The 20617-nt window shown below is 42.0% G+C and overlaps 1 protein-coding gene across 1 annotated transcript in view; it reads left to right on the top strand.

Annotated features, from left to right (window-relative positions):
* Positions 1 to 20617, top strand: part of EIF2A (eukaryotic translation initiation factor 2A) — a 1204316-nt gene that overhangs the window by 1107727 nt on the left and 75972 nt on the right. The gene's annotated exons all lie outside the window — the stretch shown is intronic.

The following is a 20617-nucleotide window of genomic DNA, read 5'->3' as shown; positions in this document are numbered from 1 at the left end:
TTTCTTGTTAGGGCCTTCTGACATCTGGGGCAAGAAAAGACTGAGGATATGACGTCGGTCATGCGCTTTTGTACCCTGACGTCCTGATGTCAGTTTTAAGCGCCTTGACCGACGTCAGCCTAATACTTTGGTATTCGGTCCGACCGAGGACAGCGGACTACCCATATGTAAGGACTGCAGCAATGTGGATCTTCGAACATCTACATTTATGGTAGGTACAAAACTGTACTTTTTCTGCTGCAGTCATCACACTTGGGTTATCCTGTCATCAGGCGGTCCCGCAGTCGGCCTGAATTCCAAAGTCTTGGTCCGGCGTCGGTTGCTGTTGCTTCTTCCCTGATGTCAGTGTGCCAGGGGTATATAAGAGGCATCCAACGCCATTTTCTTCAGTCTTTCTTGCAGCGCAGTGCCCGAAACAGAAGCAGTTCGCAAGTGCCGGTCGGCCGACACCTGAGATTTTCAAATCGAATTTCAGTCCGAAGTCTTCAAAGCTAAGTACCCCATTGGGGAACCTTTTCTTGCCTCAGTCCAATGTCAGAAAAAGTTAACAATTACATTTCTTGTGGGAAGCAAATACCTCATAAGGACTTTCATTCTTATTGTATACCTTGCCTAGGCCCAGACCACGACGTCACTGGTTGTCGGTTTTGTGCTAGGTTCAGTAAGCGAACTATAAAGCGACGCTTTGATTTCGCACGACACTACTTCGGTAGGAAATTTAAATACACTATGCCGTCGGAGCAACCGACTACCGGCGTGCATAAAAAATGCAAAGATAAAGACAGGCAGCCTAATCCAAGCCAGACTCCGAGGCCTCTGCTGGCCTGGTCACCGGTTCTCCGGTTTTCAGTGAGGCACCTACGCAGCCCCTGACGACCGCAGAATTGGAACCCCAGACCTCTTCGGATTCTCAAGCAGAGAGTTCTAGGCTGACGGAGCCATTTTCTTTAGGCCCTACCGACAACATTGCAGAAGGAGAAGCCGGTGCTGCAGAAACACCTTTGGTTACAGAAGGCGTCTTCATACCGACTACTCTCAACATAAAATCTTATGCTAAGCTTAAGACTCCTCTAAAACCAAAAAAGACTGCACATCAGTCTCGAGTTCAAGGCCCCATGCCTAAGAAACAGATGCTTAAAATGGCTGAAGATTTGATTTCTTTAATCAGGGGTTCCCAACCCCCCCCCAGACAAATGACCTAGACAAGTGGGAGGATTATGCCTACTCTGATCAAGTGTCTATTTCCTCAGGCTCCTCTGAGGAACAGGATTACTCCTTTCCCCCTTATGAAGATTCTGATGCTGAAGATTCCATTCCCTCAGCTTCTCCCCCTGAAGACTATTCCTTTGGGGAAACCTTACATGCCCTGAGGGAGCATTTCCACTGGGAAGGACAGGACTACTCCGACTCAAAGAAAAGGCTCAGAGAGTTTCTTTTACTCCCCCAGCACAGACCACTTTCTATCCCTCCAGTTTTAGACATTGTGGATGATGTTTACTTAGAATCCAGTCTAAATCCAGATTCTCTGCCTCCTACTCCAGCCAAACCAGATAGGTATTATAGAGTGCCTGACTCTCACAAATTCCTTTACAAAAGCCCTGTTGCTGACCCAGAGAATATCTCCCAGGGTCCCAAAGGGGCTAAGGCTTCTATGGCTAAAAATCTGGTACCCTCTGAAAGGGACTCCAGAGCACTAGACAGGTGGGGGAAGAAGGTTTACACCTCAGCTACTCTAGCTATGAGAGCACTGAACAGGTGGGCAAACATACTTTACAATGTGGATTTGATTCCCTGGAAGCTTCCTGTAGAGCAGCTGTTACTGGGTCTGTTATATGTAGGCATGCTTGGTTAAAGGAACAAACTCTGCCTGATCATGTTAAAGCAAAATTACTAGATGCACCCTTACAGCAGGATGTCTTACTTGGGGTTAAAGCAGAAGAGGTTTTAAAGAAAATGGAGGATAAGGCAAAATCTATGCAGACGGTCAAAGATTTCTTATAGGTACAACCCCCACGCTTCAGCAGAAACTGGCCAGCAAAAAATTGGTCCTTTCCAGCTTCTGACAGACCACAGAGGGGTAAATACAGACACCCAAGGGGCAGAGGACAAGCACAAATCCCTTACAAACCTCGACAATGGGGCACTGCAACACAGAAGGGAGGAGAAGACAGGTCCCAAACTACTAGAAGACAAACACAATGACTACAACCTCAAGCTGCCAAGAAAAAATCTCTTGGCAGCCCCCTTGGGAGGAAAATTTGCATTTTTATAGACAACTGGTGCAGCGTCACAAAGGACAAATGGGTCCTAGACATTATCTCACAAGGATACAGATTCCATTTCCACACCTTGCCAAGGATAAAAGGAATGCCAAACTTGCCACAAAATCCATGGGCAGAGGCACAAAAACAAATTACACCTCTCATGGACATGAGAGCCATTCAGCTGGTACCTACACAGGAACAAAGCCAAGGATTTTACTCAAGGCTCTTTCTAGTCCCCAGAAAGGACAATGCTTGGAGACCCATTCTGGACCTTTCAATTCTAAACACCTTCTTGCAGGTACCCAAATTCAAGATGCTAACACTACAGCAGCTTCTTCCCATGTTGGGCATAAAGCTTGTCTAGTAACACTGGACCTCAAGGAGGCATACCTGCATGTCCCTATCAGACAAAATTGCAGAAGATACCTCCGTTTCATTGCAGGTTCAACCCATTACCAATTCTCTGCACTGCCCTTTGGCTTATCTACTGCACCCAGGGTCTTCACAAAATGCCTGGCACCAGTAATTGCATACTGCAGACAAAGAGGAATTGAAATATACCCATACATGGACGACTGCCTCATCCAAGCAGAAAGCAAGGACATTCTCTTACAACATCTGCCTTTTGTAAAACACCCTCTAAGTTGCCTAGGGTACACAGTAAACGAAAAGAAATCAAAACTAGTGCCCTCACAAGAGATAATATTCCTGGGTGCCAGCTTGAATACAACGGCCCAGATGGCTTATCTGACTCCAGACAAACAACTGCAACTAACTCAATACTTCAAAATAATGGCAACAAAGACCCAACTCCCTGCAAGAAAAATTCTGCAGGCCTTGGGCTTCAAAACTGCATATGAGGAAATTACAATGGTATCTGAAAAGCGTATGGACTCAACACAGCCACAGCTTGGAAACAATAATACCTCTCATTCCCTGCCTTCATCAGAAGTTTCTATGGTGGTCACAGGCATGTCACCTCAACAAGGGTCAGCCTTTCAATGTACCCCCAGCCAGGCAAACTATGACAACAGATGCATTGGACTATGCCTGGGAGGCACACATGGCAGGACGGTGCATTCAGGTCTTATGGACTGTAGACCAAAGGAATCTGCACATCAATCAAAAAGAAATGCTAGCTGTACAGAATGCTCTGACAGCCTTCAGGGACCTCTTACATCCAGGACAGCTTATAATAAGGACAGACAACACCACAGTAATGTGGTACATAAACAAACAAGGGGGTACACACTCCTACCCTCTATGCAGGCAAGCAATGACCTTGTGGAACACAGCACTGGCTTACCAAGTTCAATTACAAGCATAATTCCTGTCAGGAAAAAAGAACACATTGGCAGACGACCTAAGCAGAAACATCATGGATCCCCACGAGTGGAAACTGGATCCACAAGTATTTGCAATGATAACTCAAAAATGGGGGCGCCCAGACATAGACCTGTTTGCCAACCCGCAAAACCATCAGCTTTCAAAATTTTGCACAAGGACATTCCACCATCAAGCTTGGAAAGTGGACGCACTCTCATTCATTTGGAAAATGCTGACAGTATATGCCTTTCCTCCACTGCCCCTTCTCACAAAGGTGCTGCTGAAAGTCAGGATGGAGAGACCACGAATGCTACTCATTGCCCTGGACTGGCCACGCCAGCACTGGTACCCACTACTAAAGAACATGGCCCAGGGCCCACCATGGATTCTACCACAAATTCCTCATCTACTTACACAGCAAGGCAGTCAGATTCTACACAGCCAGCTCAAAACCTTAAATTTGGCTGCATGGCACATCACCTAAGCAACCAGCCAACCCCTCTTTCACAAGCTGTTATGGATGTCATTCTGGAGGCCAGGAGGCCCAGCACCAGGAAAGCCTACTCAGACAAATGGAAAAGATTTTGCGCATGGAACCAAGCTAAAGGCCAAAATACCCTCCAGCCGGACAGGCCTCAGATTCTACAATATTTAACTGAGATGTTACACAAAGGACTTTCTTTTTCATCTATTAAAATCCACGCCTCAGCTATTTCAGCTCACTACAACACGGATCCTCCCTTATTTTCACATCCACTTCTAAGGCAGTATCTCAGAGAGGCAAAAAACATTAGGCCTCCCACGAGAGCGCCAACACCAACTTGGGACCTAAATTTTGTTTTGGAAAAACGTACACTGCCACCTTTTGAGCCAGCTTTCTCAGCTGACTTAAAGCTTATATCATGGAAGGACTTCCCTGCTGCTAGCAATTACTTCAGCCAGAAGAGTCTCAGAGCTACAAGCACTCATGGCAGTAGAGCCTGAGCTTTTCCTCATTTTTCATCAAGACAGAGTCTCTCTACGAACTTAACCCATCCTTTATGCCAAAGGTGGTATCCAGTGTGGCTCTAAATCAAACCATCCACTTACCCACCTTCTTTCCAAATCCACAGAACAAAGGAGAAAGACTCCTGCATTCCTTGGACATTCACAGGCAACTACGTTACTACTTGGATAAAACTAAGGCTTTCAGAAAATCTGACCAACTTTTTGTATCCTATGCTACAGCATCACAAGGAAAGGCTATCTCAAAACAGACCATTTCCAAATGGATAGGACATTGCATACATTTTTGCTACACCCATCATGGAAAACCAGTTCCTGCTAGCATAAGGCCCCACTCCACCAGGGCAGCAGCTACATCTACAGCCTTCCTCAGGGGGGTGCCAACCAAAGATATTCTGGAAGCTGCAACTTGGAGTTCAGTACACACCTTCACCAAACACTATCACTTACCACTTTACTCTAAGAGTAGAGCTGGCTTCGCCACTGCAGTTTTGCAGGGCCTTCTAGCCCCCTCTAACCCTGTTTGACTCCACCTCCCATCCTTAGCTTTGGGATTCTACCCAAGTGTGATGACTGCAGCAGGGTTACACGAACATAGTACAGTTTTGTACCTACCATAAATGTAGATGTTCGAGTGTATACCCTGCTGCAGTCCAGGTTACCCTCCCTCCATCCCCTCTGACCTAACTAAAAACCTTTCCATACCTTAAAATTTGATACAACCTTTGTGGTGTATTTGCTTATAGCTGGAGAGATGTTTTTGTTTGTGCTAAGCTTTTATTATTGGTACTATCTACTGACCATTTTTGGGGGGGCACCTGACATCTGGGGCAAGAAAAACTGAAGAAAATGGCGTCGGATGCCTCTTATATACCCCTGGCGTACTGATGTCAGGGAAGAAGCGACAGCAACCGACGCCGGACCAAGACTTTGGAATTCAGGCTGACTGCGGGACCGCCTGACAACAGGATAACCCAAGTGTGATGACTGCAGCAGGGTATACACTCGAACATCTACATTTATGGTAGGTACAAAACTACTTTTTTCTTCCAATGTGCAGGAATTATCAAATCCATTGCACTTGATTCCCAAGTCCCTGGATCCATATGTGACTCTGTGGTGTTTCCCTGACCCTAAGGTTTCCGCCCCATCCTCTAAACCTGCCTTACTGCTCCTAGGTTGGGGTTCCTCAGCATTCTTGATTTTGGGTCTGATTCCCTCCTTAAGACCTTCCACATAGTTGGAGTCCGGGGTGTTCCTTTCGACCGGCACCATTCCATCTTTGGAGGAGTAGCTTGCGGGCCAAAGGGGGACTTCTTGGATCCAGAGGATGTGGAATCTGCTTTTGAGATCATGGGAAGGATAATTTCATCCCCTTCAGGTCTTGATCAGCAGATTCCAGCTTTAGACAACCATTCTGCTGCTCCTCAGCCATCTCTTGCAGTCAATGGTCAGAGTCTAACCTTATGCCTCAAACGGTCAACACAAATTCTGTCACACTCCACTGAAGACTTGGGTAACTCTCAATCAAGATGTGCCAAGAAGTTGGACTTGCAAGATAAAATATCAGGATTCTACAAAAGAATCCCTTTTTAATGGAGATCATGGAACAAAAGCTCCTAGTACAAAGATATTGTTACAGTGAACAAATACGTATAAATTATTAATTCTGTTTGACAGTTTTACAAGAATCAGATGACAATGTTGAGTGAGTAAAACACTGTAAATTAATTGTATACATACATACATTATGGTAATTTAATGTCATCAGTAATAGTTTGTGTAATAAAGTAGAACAATATGAAGAAAATATATACACATTTGCAGTATGGTAGCAGCTGATTAGTACATTATCTCTGTGGTTAATGTAAAGGTAGCCTAGCAGTGGTGGTAATTGGAGAAAGATTGTACTAAGGCGTTCATGATAAAGCAGTAGACAGTGTATTAAAATGTAAACATTTATCCTGGGTTTGGTAATTCATGCTTCAGTACTACTTTTCACCTTCCAGTTATGAGTGATGATGGTTTTAACTGTGGTACTCAGCAGCCTGATAATATTTGTCTTTCCGTTTCTTTCCTATATGCCCCGTATAATTTGATGCAGTGTAAATTTTGGGATGAGAGCAGAGTATCAGCCTGTAACACTAGTGGCACTGGCACTGACTGTAGGCTTGTGGAATCTTATCCTACAGCCCAGAGGTTTGTTTGGCGGATGATGTGGTTCGGTAGGGAACTCTCCTAACAGAGGAAGCTGAGTATTCACCATTCGGATGTCCTGCTTGCAAGGATGAGAGTGGCAAGTACAAATGTATTGGACTGTTATGTACACTGAAATGTGTTTGCTTTATCATCTTCTGTCATGATAGGCACTGTGCAGTGGGAATGCCAAGCAAAATCAGAAGACCATTGCTGACACCCATGATGATATATGGTTGACAGACATATATCCCATAATCCTTCTAGGGTGGAGCAAGACCCCTTCGGATGATTTACTTTGGTGATATTGTGTACCCAGCTGTAGGTAATAAGTGAGTTATGGGAGTAAGGTATGAAGCGAGCTCAGAAGCTGTGTGTAATTTAAATTTCCTGTAATTATGCATGCAAAATATGTGTATATTAGCATGAAATACCGAGGCATTATGATAAAGTCCTGCTGTAGTCTGTAATGGCATTGCAGTGACTGTCAGTGACCACAGGGAGTTACAAATAGCAGCATTCATTATGCAGAAATAGTTTTATTACAGACCTGCCCGATATGACATATTTAACATGCATATCAGTCTTGTGCCTTTTCATGTTTGTGTTGTAAAAGCTTGGATCACAGAAAGTAAAAATGTTATTCTCTTTTTACTGTTCTGAGACCTGTTTAAAATGAAAACTAGTTTTCTTGTCTTTGTAACTGTCATATGCCAGTTTTGCCCCTATATCTGTATTATGTATCCACAGAAATGTTTGCATTTGAGTTTTGTGTCATTAACCCATTTACTATTTTTTTTTTTAATATCTGTTTCATAGCTGTTGAGCCCTGTCAAGTGGAATCCAAATCTGTACGAGTTAGATGCCCTGTGCTGTACATTGTGACAAATGAAACAATGTGAGAAAAACAGAAAATCAAATCGTTTTGTAGCCTTATAGTGTAGTGCAAGCAAAAATGCAGTGGTTATGTTGTTTTGCTGCCCAGTAACTGAACTATTTGCACATACCATCATCAGTTATTGAACTCTATGCCATCAGATATGGTGATGTATAATCTGTCAGGTACATTAGCTGTGGCATCCTTTCATAAACAGTGCAGGTAATGCTGAGACCCTCACATATTTCTGATACCGATCCTAAATGCTTTATTGGCAGCCACAAAGTAACTGTGTGGCTTGTGTTTAAAATGGCGCTTGTACTTCTGTAATGGTAGCTGTAATCTTGTAGTCCAAGCATTCCCACACCGAGGGGGGGGGGGGGGGTTCCATTAATTTATCCTTCGTAATTTTTGGAGTTACCCAGTTGTTACGTCAGACAGCCAACAATTTTTTTTTAAAACACTTATTTATTTATTGCTGTTATTTAGCAATTAATATATGTATAATAGTTGTACATCATAAAGAGAGAGTTTCATTGAGTTTCATTTACACATTGTTATAACTTTGAAATCTAATAGTCAGATATTCTTTCAGTATATACAGACTTCACACAAAACGTTTTTATATATATAATCCTACATTTTTGTTAGTATGCTTGAATTTTATTGCTTAAATATGTTTAATATGTCATCATATTCTGCACTTCCTATTCTGATGACTGACTTCCCATTGTGTAATGTGTACTAAATTCTTTCATGTCAAACACATTTTGACAGATGATTATACTATGCATTGATTCATTGTCGTTTTTCTCTTCATCCATGAGATATCCTGCTTGAAAGTAGCCTGAACCAAACCTGACTTCTAGAGCTCTACCTGCCCCCAATGACCTCAGCTGACTCCCTCCCATTTCACTTGGACATCAGGATGTTGGTGGTACAAACGGGCATGTTGGTCATCTTTAGATCTTTCTTGTCACAGTGTCAGATATAGTTACCTGCTGTAAAGTGCCATTGTTCCAGAGGGTTTGGCCTGCTACCAGAGAAAAATAACTACCCCACGGGGGAATCTGTTTCTAATTAGTACTGTCAGTGTCTGATAGAGGTCCTGATGTTGAATTAAATGTTTAAATAAATGAGAAGATTAGGACAATCAGATGCAACATAAGGATTTCAGAATTCATTGTCTTTTTTTTTGTCTGGGCCCAGTGCTCAATGTGGACAACTGTCTACACTTTATGTTCACTCTGAGGACCATCAGGAGGAGAACAAAGTGTCCAGGAATATGCAGCTCACACTACAGTGCATGTCTGTTCCTGTATTGCTGTGGCATTGGCCAGAGCCTTTAGGAACCTCCCTGTTAGAAGCATAAGTACTTGGAAATGTGACATCAGAAGAAGTATTGGGGAAAAATGAATAGTCTGCCTGATTCCAGCAGTTTTCTTACATTCAGCCCACTGAACATGGTAAGGTGCTTTTGCAGCTCATAGCTTCAGATTTGGATTTAGTCAAGACTTGTGTTGTTACTCCTCTGCAAGCTGGCATGTGTTTGGTTCATTTCATGGCCAGCCAAACTGAAGCAATCAAGTCAGAGGTCATTTCTGAGACTGCAGATGCCATTGACCAATTTGTGAATAACATGGGAGAGAGGACAATATCTGCTGACCTTTAGCCTGAGAGGATTTCCCCAGAGACTGTCAGTCTTGATTGTCTGACTAAAAGCCTTAAGGTAGTTGCTGTGGAGAAAGTGAGGCATAAAACACCAAAGCCTAAACCAGTGCCCACTAGTTTGCTGAGGTCCCAATCTACTACTTGGTATTTGTTATAACTAGCTCAAGCCTTGTATGAACTTCATGAACTCGAAACACCAAACTCTGAAAATTTCTGAGGTGTCAGGGATCTCTTCCAAGAGGAGAAAGATGGAATCTGCTCCTTTAGAGGATTCTAATGCAACAGGTAAGAAGGCAGATATGTGGGCAAGATCTTTCACCTCCCATTTATGACACATACACTGAGGACACCTTATTCTGTGCATCAGCACCAGAGGATTTTTCCTTTGAGGACATTCTTCATAAGATGAGGGTATAGTTCAAATGGGGACCAAACTCCAAAGAATATCCTCTGGTCCAGCTAATATATAGGAACTTCTTTGTTTTGTTAAAGCTAAAATCATTAGCTATTTCTCCAGACACCAGTGCCCTGGAGAATGCATTCTCCAGTGCACGTCTGGAGCTTGTGTCCCTTCCTGCTTTGCTCCTTTAATCCTGACCAGTTTTACCAGTCAAGGATATTCGCAAGTTTCTCTAAGAATCCTCTGGCTGATCCAGCCAGTGCCCTGTATTTCTGGAAGGGATCTTCTTCAGTTTTATCTAGGAGTCTTGGTGACAGGCAGAGTAGGATTCTTGATTGCTTTAATGAAGTAAGACTATTCCTGTGATTCCCTAGCCATACCAGCCTTGAAATGTCTGACTGATACGCTTGATTATCAGTAATCCTGTCTGAATACAGTAAGATGTAAGGCAGATGGATCATGGTTAAGGATCTGAAACAGGAGGTGCTAACTTTGTGTGACTTAACTTCCCAGGTTAAATACTTCAGAAGGTGGGGGTGTGATACAGTAGATGGATCCTGAAGGGTAGCAGCAACAGGTTCAGTTCTTTGAAGATATACCTGCCTGAGGACACGGTCTCTGACAGATCTTGTATGTGGAAATCCTAAATGCACCCCTGCACAAGGAACCCCTCTTTGGAACCTCTGCAAAAATTGTCCTTCAAAAACTGGGAGGAGAAGGGAAAGATCATGCAATTGGTCAGGCAGCCATGTTCATTAGAAATTAACCCATATAAGTCCTGGCTTCTGTATCCCAAGCCAGGTAAAAGGTAACACAACTAATGAGAGAGGTTCTGGTACTGAATAGAAAGGCAAGCAACGCCTAAGGAGAAGCTTGAGGCCATCAATTCAATGATCCCTGGAATAACATCTGTACCTGTACAGGGCACTCTCCAAATTTCAAAATGGCTGACTAGACATGTTGCTTTTTGCTATGGTCATAGTTGGAAACTCAAGCAGAGATGGATTAAAGTACATTGTAAAGGACAGCATATGCCACAGCTACCTTTTTCAGAAATTCCTAATTTAAGCAGCCATGTGGATTTCCAGTCTAACCTTTGCAAGACATCATAAAGTATACATTTACTCTAGGTGTAGGCTAGATTTTGCCTCTTTAGTCTTGCGGGACATGTGCTTTCCTCTGCTTTTTGTTTGTGGCTGAGTACTTCTTTATTGCTTTACACAGTCATTACAAGGGATATTGCAACACTGATCCTAATGATGGACATTAGACAGTTGTGTGAGCAGACTCACTAAAAAGTCTCTCCTTTACCTGTCAGGTTGTCCAGTTGTAGGACTATTTTTTAGAAGTGCTGTATAAAGCAACTACTAAATTCAGATCCCCCTTCCATCTTAGTTATGTAGTTACATTGCAAAGTACTCTTGACTTGCGTACTGCTTATGGCATAAAACACAAGGAACGTTGTTTTTTATGTGATTTCCTTCATCAGGGTAGAATTTTTACAGTATTGTATTGTCTACAGGTAGTTCACATTCCTAGAGAAGGAAGCCTGGTTTGCGGGTATGCCTATAAACCTAGTAGTCAATTAACTTTGCCTCATGTGGACCTTCTTGCTCATCAGGAAACACATTTTTGTTAAGGTCCATTCACTTGCACAACTGAAGGGATTGGGTAGTTAATGCCTCTGCCCTTCAGTGGAAAGACATTAATTGTACATTTTTTCCCTTTAAATTCCTTTTGAGACACCTGACAACGGTTTGGTTTGAAAGCCCTAGGTTAATCATAATTATCCATTTGTGGCTCAGAGGAAGTTGATTTCCAGTTGTAAGAGTCTGGCTTATATGATGGAAGGTCTGAAGAGCAAGGAGGAGAGCTCTCTTAGTTACACAGTAAACAAAACTGTACAGGTACAAGTTTAATATTGTACTGCAAAGAATTACTAGTGAACTAATGATGTCCTTCCATATCAGTGTTGCAGTATTCTTTACTAAAGGGATCTCCTGCCAGGCGTAGCCCAACCCCTGGCCAGTATACCAAAGCCTTAGGTTTTCAAGAATATTGTACAGCACACACATGCTCCCCACTCACAGTATAGGGCATAAAGGTGATGTACTGACGTACATCCCTCAGAATTTCTTTGTCGCCAGTCCAAGTGCCATCTTCAGTCATTGGTCTGAATGCTTATTCATTTTTGCTGGTTACCAGGCCATTTTCAGATAAGTGCCCTGTTAGGATTTTCTTGTCTTGTTTTTTCCTGACTCCGTCTCAGGATCATGTTTTTCTCGAGTGCAGGCTCCATACCATTCCTATGCTGGCTTCCCTGCCTTCACTCAAGGCTATGGCTCTAATTGCATCTTTTTCCAATTCCTTCTTCCTCAGGTCTTTGTTACGGCAAGGGAGTTCCTAAGGGCTCTGGGTTTCATGGCTTCCACCATTCCTATGCTTCCTCTAGCCAGACTCCATATGAGGAAGCTACAGTAGTTCCTAATGTCTATCTGGCTTCAGCATTGTCACCCTTTAGACTTTCTAGTTCCTTTTTCTTCCATGTCTCAAACTAGAGCTTCATTGGTGGATTCATCAGCTGTCGCTCAACCTTGGTCTTCCTTCGTAGCCCCCAAGTCCCCTCTCAGGAGCTTTGCTAAGATGCCTCATGCACATGTTGGGAGCTTCTTTCAGCCCTCTGAAGGTTCAGGGTCTTTGGCCATTCGTCAGAGGGAGGACCATATCAACATCAAATAGATGAGAGCTCTCCTTCTTGCTCTTCAGACCTTCCATACTTTGTTTTCTTGTAGGGCCTCTCAGATTCTTTACAGACAGTACTACAGTGATGTGCATCAACAGACAACGGGGTACAAGTTCCTACCTTTAGTGCAGACTGGTTCATCAGGTTTGGGTATGGCTGTCCAGTATCAAGTGATGCTTCATGCTGTTTATATTCCTTCAGAACTAAACAGTCTGGCAGACTCTCTGAGCAGGTCCATAACATAGACCCATAAGTGGATGCTTCACAGAGATGTGTTTTTGGACATTGTCCACCAGTGGGGTGCTCCTCAGGTAGATCGTTTTGCCTCCCCTCTGAATAGACAACTTCCTCTTTTGCACCAGAGTCCAAAGTCCTCTGGCATGGAAGGTGGACATCCTATCTTTTTCTTGGAAGGGGATGTTTCTCTATGCCTTTCCTTCCCTTCCTCTCATACTGATGGTCTTGCCCAAGGTAGAACATGACTCCCCACAAAATCTTGCTGCTGACTCCCTTTTGGCCTGGAAAGCACTGGGTTTACCCTTCTTCAGCATCTAGCCAAGGTGAGTCACCGTAAGTTACCTCACAGGGTGGACCTACTCAACACAGGACAAGGGGTATCTCATCCATCCTGACTCATCCACTGTTCAACTGACACTGAGTGATAGGGTTTTGATCTTCCTTTAGGTGCCTCTTTTCTGAGGATGTGCTTTGGTTCCTTCAGAAGGCCAGGAAACCCACTACCATGAAATCATATGTGTCCAAATGGAAAGAGATTTTTGGTTTGGTGCCTTGCTCGTAATCAGGATCCATTTTCTGTGGAGGTTCCTCTGGTTTTCTGTTATTTTTTGAAGTACTTCATGGTGGGTTGGCTTACTCCTCAGTTAAAGCATTTCTTAAAGGTGTGAAATCCCAAAACAGCAAAGACCAGTCCAAAACCACCACCACACGATGAACTCAGCTCACAATAAGGCTGCTAAAAATCCAACAGGTTTATTGGCTCCACAGAAAGAACACTGAAATAAATGCCACAATACGTTACACAACCACGTTTTCATCGATAAAACGACTTCTTCAGATAAAACCATGTGCCATACATCCCTTTAAATACACAGTTGGTTAACAATCAAATGCTCAATGGGTTAATCAAACAATCAAGCCATAAAACTGCTTGTTACAATTTTAAAGCAACATACTGTTTTAGGTACATTAAAATGTTTCTATGTAAAAACAATATTAAAATTATGCTAATATACCAAAATTACACAGCAAATAAAGTATATACAAAGTATATATGTATAAAATGGTACACAGGGTGTTACGTACAAAAATTGATAGAGAAATAAATTAATGATGGAATGATTGTACTATAACCATACCATATAATTTAATAATAGTAAATTTTGTTTACTTCATTATTAAGGGTAATGAAATAAATAAATCATTGTCCCCTTTATATTCATCCTGACTTAAGCTTGAGGTAAGGTACTATAGAAATGGAGTCATTGAGACCCGGAAATGTGTTTGATTCTAAGAAAATCTGCCAAAAGGTCTCTCTATTGGCTAATTTAGCCTCCCAAGGTCCACCCCGAATGTCCTTGGGAACAGATTCTAATACAAAAAACAAAAATCTGGCTCCCTCACATAAAAGTGAATGTCTATATAATGCATTTTTGGTGTTAAGTTTGACCATGTCATATTGGTGTTCGTATATACGGCGCTTTAACTGTCTTTCAGTTTTGCCGATATAGAAGGCCTGACAAGACTGACAAGACTGCCAGGTATACCACACCAGTGGTAAAGCAGTTAGAGTATTTCAGGGCCTTTATAACTCTATTTCTGCTCTCCAAATATACATGGTCATCGTGAATAATATATTTACATGAGGTACAATGACCACATTTGTAGGTCCCTTTTTTCAGTCGATAAGATCTTGCTGGTTGATCATTTTGTTCCAACACCCTCTTGATGTTGAAACCTCTCCTAAAAACTGTTTTTAAACACTTACCCTTAAGGTTACCCAAATCAGTGAAATCTTGAAATTGTCGCCATTCTTTATCAATGATATTCCTGATATGTCCCGCATTAGCGCTGTAATCCGTAATAAAGGCAAAATTACTGGGGAATACACCCTCAACATTCTGATGGGGTTGACCATGAACCTCGCTAGAACCCCTACCTAGTATGGGGCCAAATCTACTATTTCTAGCTACCACAACTTCCTGCCTTACGGATAGAATCATACCAATAGGGTACCCCCTGTCCAAGAACAAGGAAGTTAATTTGTCACATTCATTCCCAAATTGCAGGTCATCCAAAGTCATACGGGAAATTCTAACAAATTGTCCTTTTAGAATTCCCCTTTTTTGAAATCTGGGGTGTGAACTTTGGAAATGAACATAGCTGTTAGAAAATGTAGGCTTCCTGTATGTACATGACTTGACACCATCACCGTCCTTTGTGAGGGTCACGTCCAAGTAGTTTACACTGTTGAATGAGGTTTGATGAGTGAATTTCAAAAATGTAGTAGAGCCATTAATATAGGAAATGAAATCATCGATACGGTGGGCAGGCCCAACCCAAAAGATGTCATCTAAAAACCTACAATAATAGTTCCAATAAATCGAAAATTCACTATTGAAAACAGATTTCTTTTCCCATATAGACAATATTATGTCAGCGTATATGGGAGCACAATTGGCTCCCATAGATACACCGGAGATTTGTTGGAAATATTCTCCGGAAAAGAAAAGAAAATTGTTGTGCAAAACCAAACCCAATACTTCAATGATCATATATACATCATTACTAGTGACCCCTGGGCATGCCCATAAAGCTTCCTCCATCCATAATAAACCAAGGTCAGATGGAATTACTGAAAAAAGATCTACCACATCAATGGTTAGAAATATAACTTCAGTATTGAAAAGGTCCTTGGTCACACCATGAAGAAAGGCCCATGAATCCTTAAGAATGTAGTCATGCCTCCCCCATATTTGCTTAAGTTTCCAGTCCAAAAATTTTGAGATGTTGTGTATTTTGGACCCTTGTGCTGCAACTATGGGTCTCATAGGTGGAGCTGAAAGGTTTTTATGGATCTTGGGCACGCCAAAAAGGGTGGGTACTCTGGGATTCGTGTTGTCAAGGTATGAAAAAATGTCAATCTCAATGACCTCCTGATCTAGCAGATCTTTAATGGCTAAATCAATCTTTTTATATGATAAATTAATCTCATTAATAGAGACCGACGTATATTTAGAATAATCATGTAAAAGGTTGTACATTTTAGATTCATACAAATTCTGGTCCATTAACACTGTACCCCCACCCTTGTCTGGCTCCATAACCCTAATAGAGAAATTGTGACTCAAATCCTGCAATAAGGAGTTCTCCTCTGGGCTTAAATTAGCTACATGCTTGGCCTGGTGAAGTTCCTTTCTGAGTTGCTGCTCAATCCTGGTTTCTAGGTTCTTAAGTTGGGGGTGCAGCGGAGGGTTGAATGTACTAGACTTTCTTAGGTGTAAGCTGGCAGCCCCCGGGGTCTCCCCAAACAAGTTTTCTAAATTTAATTTGCGTATAAGCAGTTTCAGATCGAGAATAGTATGTGCTATACTACTACATCTACTGGGGACGAACTTAAATCCTTTCATAAATAAATTAAAACAATGGCCAGTAACAGGAAAATCACTATAGTTGTAAATGTAGTAATGGTCTTTAGAATACATAAAATAATCACCTATTTTGGTTTCTGTAATCTTACTAGTGACTACCAATCCTGTTTCCTGTTCTTTCTCCATCCCTTGGTTTGCCCCCCTCTCCCCTGGTATTGGGGAGACAACACTGGGGGTGGATGAGCCCCCACTGATGAATACCCCTGTTGGCAGATCCGTTCTGACCTTCGGGGTAAAAAATCAACCTCATTCCCCTCGATATGTTGTTGGTTTTCAACAAAAACCTCCATGTCATGTCCCTCCTGAACAGGTGGCTCAATTTCATCCCTAAAGGTGTTGTACGCTCCCTGATTAACATACGTGTTACACCTATGAAATGGTGGATTGGGATACTGTCTACCATCCTGGTACTCCTTAATATCCCTGTTAAGTTTCTTATATTTGCGATTTAAAATAGTGTTACAATGCTGGTCAACCTCCTTTCTGATGTCATAATATCTAAGCTTTTCAGATTCATTATTGAACAACAAATCAGCAGTTACACTTTCATTAAACTTAACAATATCAGCTTGCAAACAACCAATTTCTTTTACGTTCTTTTTAATGATGGCCCTAACAACCTCTAACCCACATTGGTCAAAGGCTTTTATTAAGTCCATATGGAAGTCACTACCAGGAACAACCTGGTTAGGGTATTTATATACCCGCAATCCCTTCGGAACTATATTTTTCTTAAGGCATTCTATTAAATATAGGTTATCCAGCTCCAGTGCTTTGTACCTGTATAAAGCGTTCTCTAGTAAACGCAGGGACTCCCTGTACATGCGAGTGTCCTCGATACCACGAACTCCCTCCTGGCTGAAAAGAAAGATAGGTTTAGAATTAAACCAGTCCTGGAACGTTGATACTGGTGTTCCAGTCCTTCCCTGCGTATTCAGAGGAATATCAGGTACATGGTTGTTAGTCTTTTCCTGTAAAGCAGTTGGCGTATGCCGAAAATCAGTCCCAGCAGAATGCTCAGCAACTTCTGGTGCGTTTACATGGATTGCACCATTGGAACCGGTAAACACAGGGGGTGTCGAAATTTTGGTGACAGCCTTTAAAACTTCTCGTTGTTCTGTGACCAGGCTGTTAATACCTTGACTTAACGGGTTAAGTAGATTAATGAGAAGAGTCAATTGACCCGTGAGCTGTCGCAATTCGTCCGTTTCGGACCTATTAGAGTTGCCATTGCCCATGCCATGGCCATCACCGAGGGTGGAAGATCCCGAACTGGCCTCCATACCAGATCCACCAAAAAGAAAATATGCTGTAATAACTATGAAATCCCAAAACAGCAAAAACCAGTCCAAAACCACCACCACATGATGAACTCGGCTCACAATAAGGCTGCTAAAAATCCAATAGGTTTATTGACTCCACAGAAAGAACACTGAAATAAACGCCACAATATGTTACACATCCACATTTTCATCGATAAAACGACTTCTTTAGATAAAACCATGTGCCATACATCCCTTTAAATACACAGTTGGTTAACAATCAAATGCTCAATGGGTTAATCAAACAATCAAGCCATAAAACTGCTTTCTTAAAGGTGTCCTTTATATTAGGCCTCCCAGTAAGCTTATTCCTCCTCCTTGGGGCCTTAAATTTGTTCTTGAAAAATTGACTCAGACTCCTTTTGAGCCTTCAGCTTCAGCTTCTTTGCAGCATTGTACATAGAAGACTTTGTTCTTTTGGCCCAAACTTCAGCTAGGAGTTTGCCTTATAGCTGTTCTTTTTTAGTTTTTCATAGGGAAAGGGCTTCTCTTCTTACTAATTTTTCTTTTTATGCCCATGGTGATTAATGAATTGTCTCTTAATTATTCTATTAATTTGCCTATTTTTTCCCTTCTCTGTAGTCTACCATTGAGAAGGTTCTTCATACCTTGGATTTACATAGACAGCTCAGATGTTATTTGTATAAAACTAAGGCCATTCTCAAGTCTGAGCAATTTTATTTTTTTTTATGTATTTTTTTATCCTAGATCTCTAGGTTTGGCTGTTTCTAAGCAAACCGTTTCTTTGTGAATCTCTAAGGCCATTTCTTTCTGTTACGCCTTTCATGGGAAATTCTGCTTCTGCAAAGGCTCATTCACTCAGGGCTATGGCTTCCTCTGGTGTTTTTTTTTCAAAGGTTTGGATACCAATTCCATTCTTGAAGTTGCTACTTGGATCTCTGTCCATACTTTTACTAAGCATAACAACTTAGATGTTGTTTCCAGGGTGAGAGCTGGCTTTGCCACAGAACTATCCTGCATGGCTTTCTTGAGGGCTGTTCTGGACCTTCCTCCTTCCAGGTTTCCTCTTGAGCTTTTGTACATGCCCTTTAATAAAGAATACTACAATAGTGATATGAAAGGATGTAGTACAGTTATGTAAAATGTTACGTAACAGATGTTCTTCTCTTAACTGTTGCAGCATTCAGTCCTCTCCTTCCCCTTTTCTTTACTCCTACTTTTTTCCATCTGTCTGCACATGTTCCTCCTTTTTTCCTTGGATTGTTGTTCCTCCTGGGGTTTTTCAATTCTAAAGGTATATACGTCTGTACATCACCTTTACATCCTACACCATGAGTGGGGAGCATACATGTGACATATGATGTCCTTGAAAACCTAAGGCTTTGGTATAGCGGCTGAATGTTGGGCTACCCTTAGAAGGGGATCCTTTTAGGGCATCTATTGTTAGGGTAAGATTTTACACAACTGTACTCTCTAGCATATAAGCTTCTCTATACCATAGTTTGGTTAAGAATAGGTGAGACTGGAAAACTCATTCAAATAAGATTTTAGTAGAAGCATCCAGAATGCATTTGGGACCCCTTATGACACTGCATATGTGGCCTTACTTATCTTAGTAAGGAATACTGCTTAACAGCTTTTTGTGTTTCCACTCTACTGGTACAGAGGGATGAAGCCCTGACTGTGACTTCTACAACACAGGTTTGACTAGATGCTTGGCTACCTGCTGGAATCATTGTGGGGGGAAGAGCTATTTTGAGGCATTGCCTGTTCACCTGTCCTTATGCAAGCACACCTGTCCTTATGCAAGTACGCTGGGTAACGTAAGGCACAAGCGAACCGGTGGTGATACCAGAGCCATACAGTGTTGGAGTCCATGTGTGTTGGGAGCAGGCAGCATGAGGGCCATCTCAGCACTTAGGTCCATTGCACAACCCCCATAACAGTTAGCCCAGCACCTCATAGGAGGTAAGACTTAAGAGGAAAAAACTAGCTTGATCAGCATGTGTGAGGCTGCAGGTGCAGCATGGCTCCTGTGTATGCATCCCTCAGATGCTAGATCTGCTGTCTCTTCTCACCCTGTCCAACCTGGAGGGGTTGGTAGTAGAGGGAGCAGAGCAAGAGATATGGGAGGAGGGGCCTAGCAGCTGATAGACAATCCGCAGCATCTGGAACCCAACCAACAAAAAAATTGGTTATTCATGCATATCAATCACAAAGTAAATAGTAAAGTTTTTATCTGCCTTAATTTGCACATACAATTTTATAGTGCAAGGGAATGTGCTATCTGCATGGTGCCCAGAGTGACAGAATGCTGTCTGCATGTGCAACTTCATTGTGCTTATCCTTCAGCAAGCATTGTACTATATTGATCAGACTCTGATCATTGCTATTTAAGTGTATCTGTTATAATAAATAAGACAGTAAATAGCTCAGATGTGTTAAAAACATTTGTGTGAACTTCTGAATTAAATTTCTATTTTAACATATTCAGGTGTTTTTAAAACAGTTGCTGTATATGCAAGACTGCTTCTAGCAGTACAGGGACTGCAGGCGAAAGGTGTTAATTTTTTACTGCATCTGGTAATGAGTAGGGAATATTAATGGGTAACCTGTACTAATAGATCTAGTTATACATTTTTGTTGCAAGCACTGTTGGTGACTACCTACTGGATAAGGAAAGCAAATCTGTTTTTGTCAAAGAGTTACTTAAACAGATAGAGCTGCTTTCTGTTTTACCTCAGTGGCATAGCTCGGGGGGGGGGGGTGTCTGCCCCGGGAAGCACTTTTAAATAAACTTCAGTGTGCTGTACAGAACATCTTGATCAATTGCCAACCATTCCTCAGATTCCAGGGGATTTTACAGGATGAAATTTGACCATGGAAGGTGGCCCCTGTTTCTGTGAAGTTTTAATAGATTTATTCCTTGCTGCAGTTTGACTATTTCAGAGGTGTTAGCCCTTTTGAGAACTGATAATGTCATGGAGAGGTGTTAGCCCTTTTGAGAACTGATAACATCATGGATTAAAAAAAAAATTGAAGTTTGTATTGGTGCCTAACTTCTGATAAGGTGTAAGTTGCATCAAAATTCCTCAGTGGTAGATGGTTGAAGTTCATGATTTCCAAAAGGTAGGCAAGAATGCTTGATGTTACTTAATAAAACTTTGTAAAGGGACTTTGTGCG

The sequence above is a fragment of the Protopterus annectens genome, chromosome 2.part2 (assembly GCF_019279795.1).
Source record: "Protopterus annectens isolate FY-2018-M chromosome 2.part2, PAN1.0, whole genome shotgun sequence".
Classification (NCBI taxonomy): domain Eukaryota; kingdom Metazoa; phylum Chordata; order Ceratodontiformes; family Protopteridae; genus Protopterus; species Protopterus annectens.
This window is presented reverse-complemented; position numbering and strand designations above follow the sequence as displayed.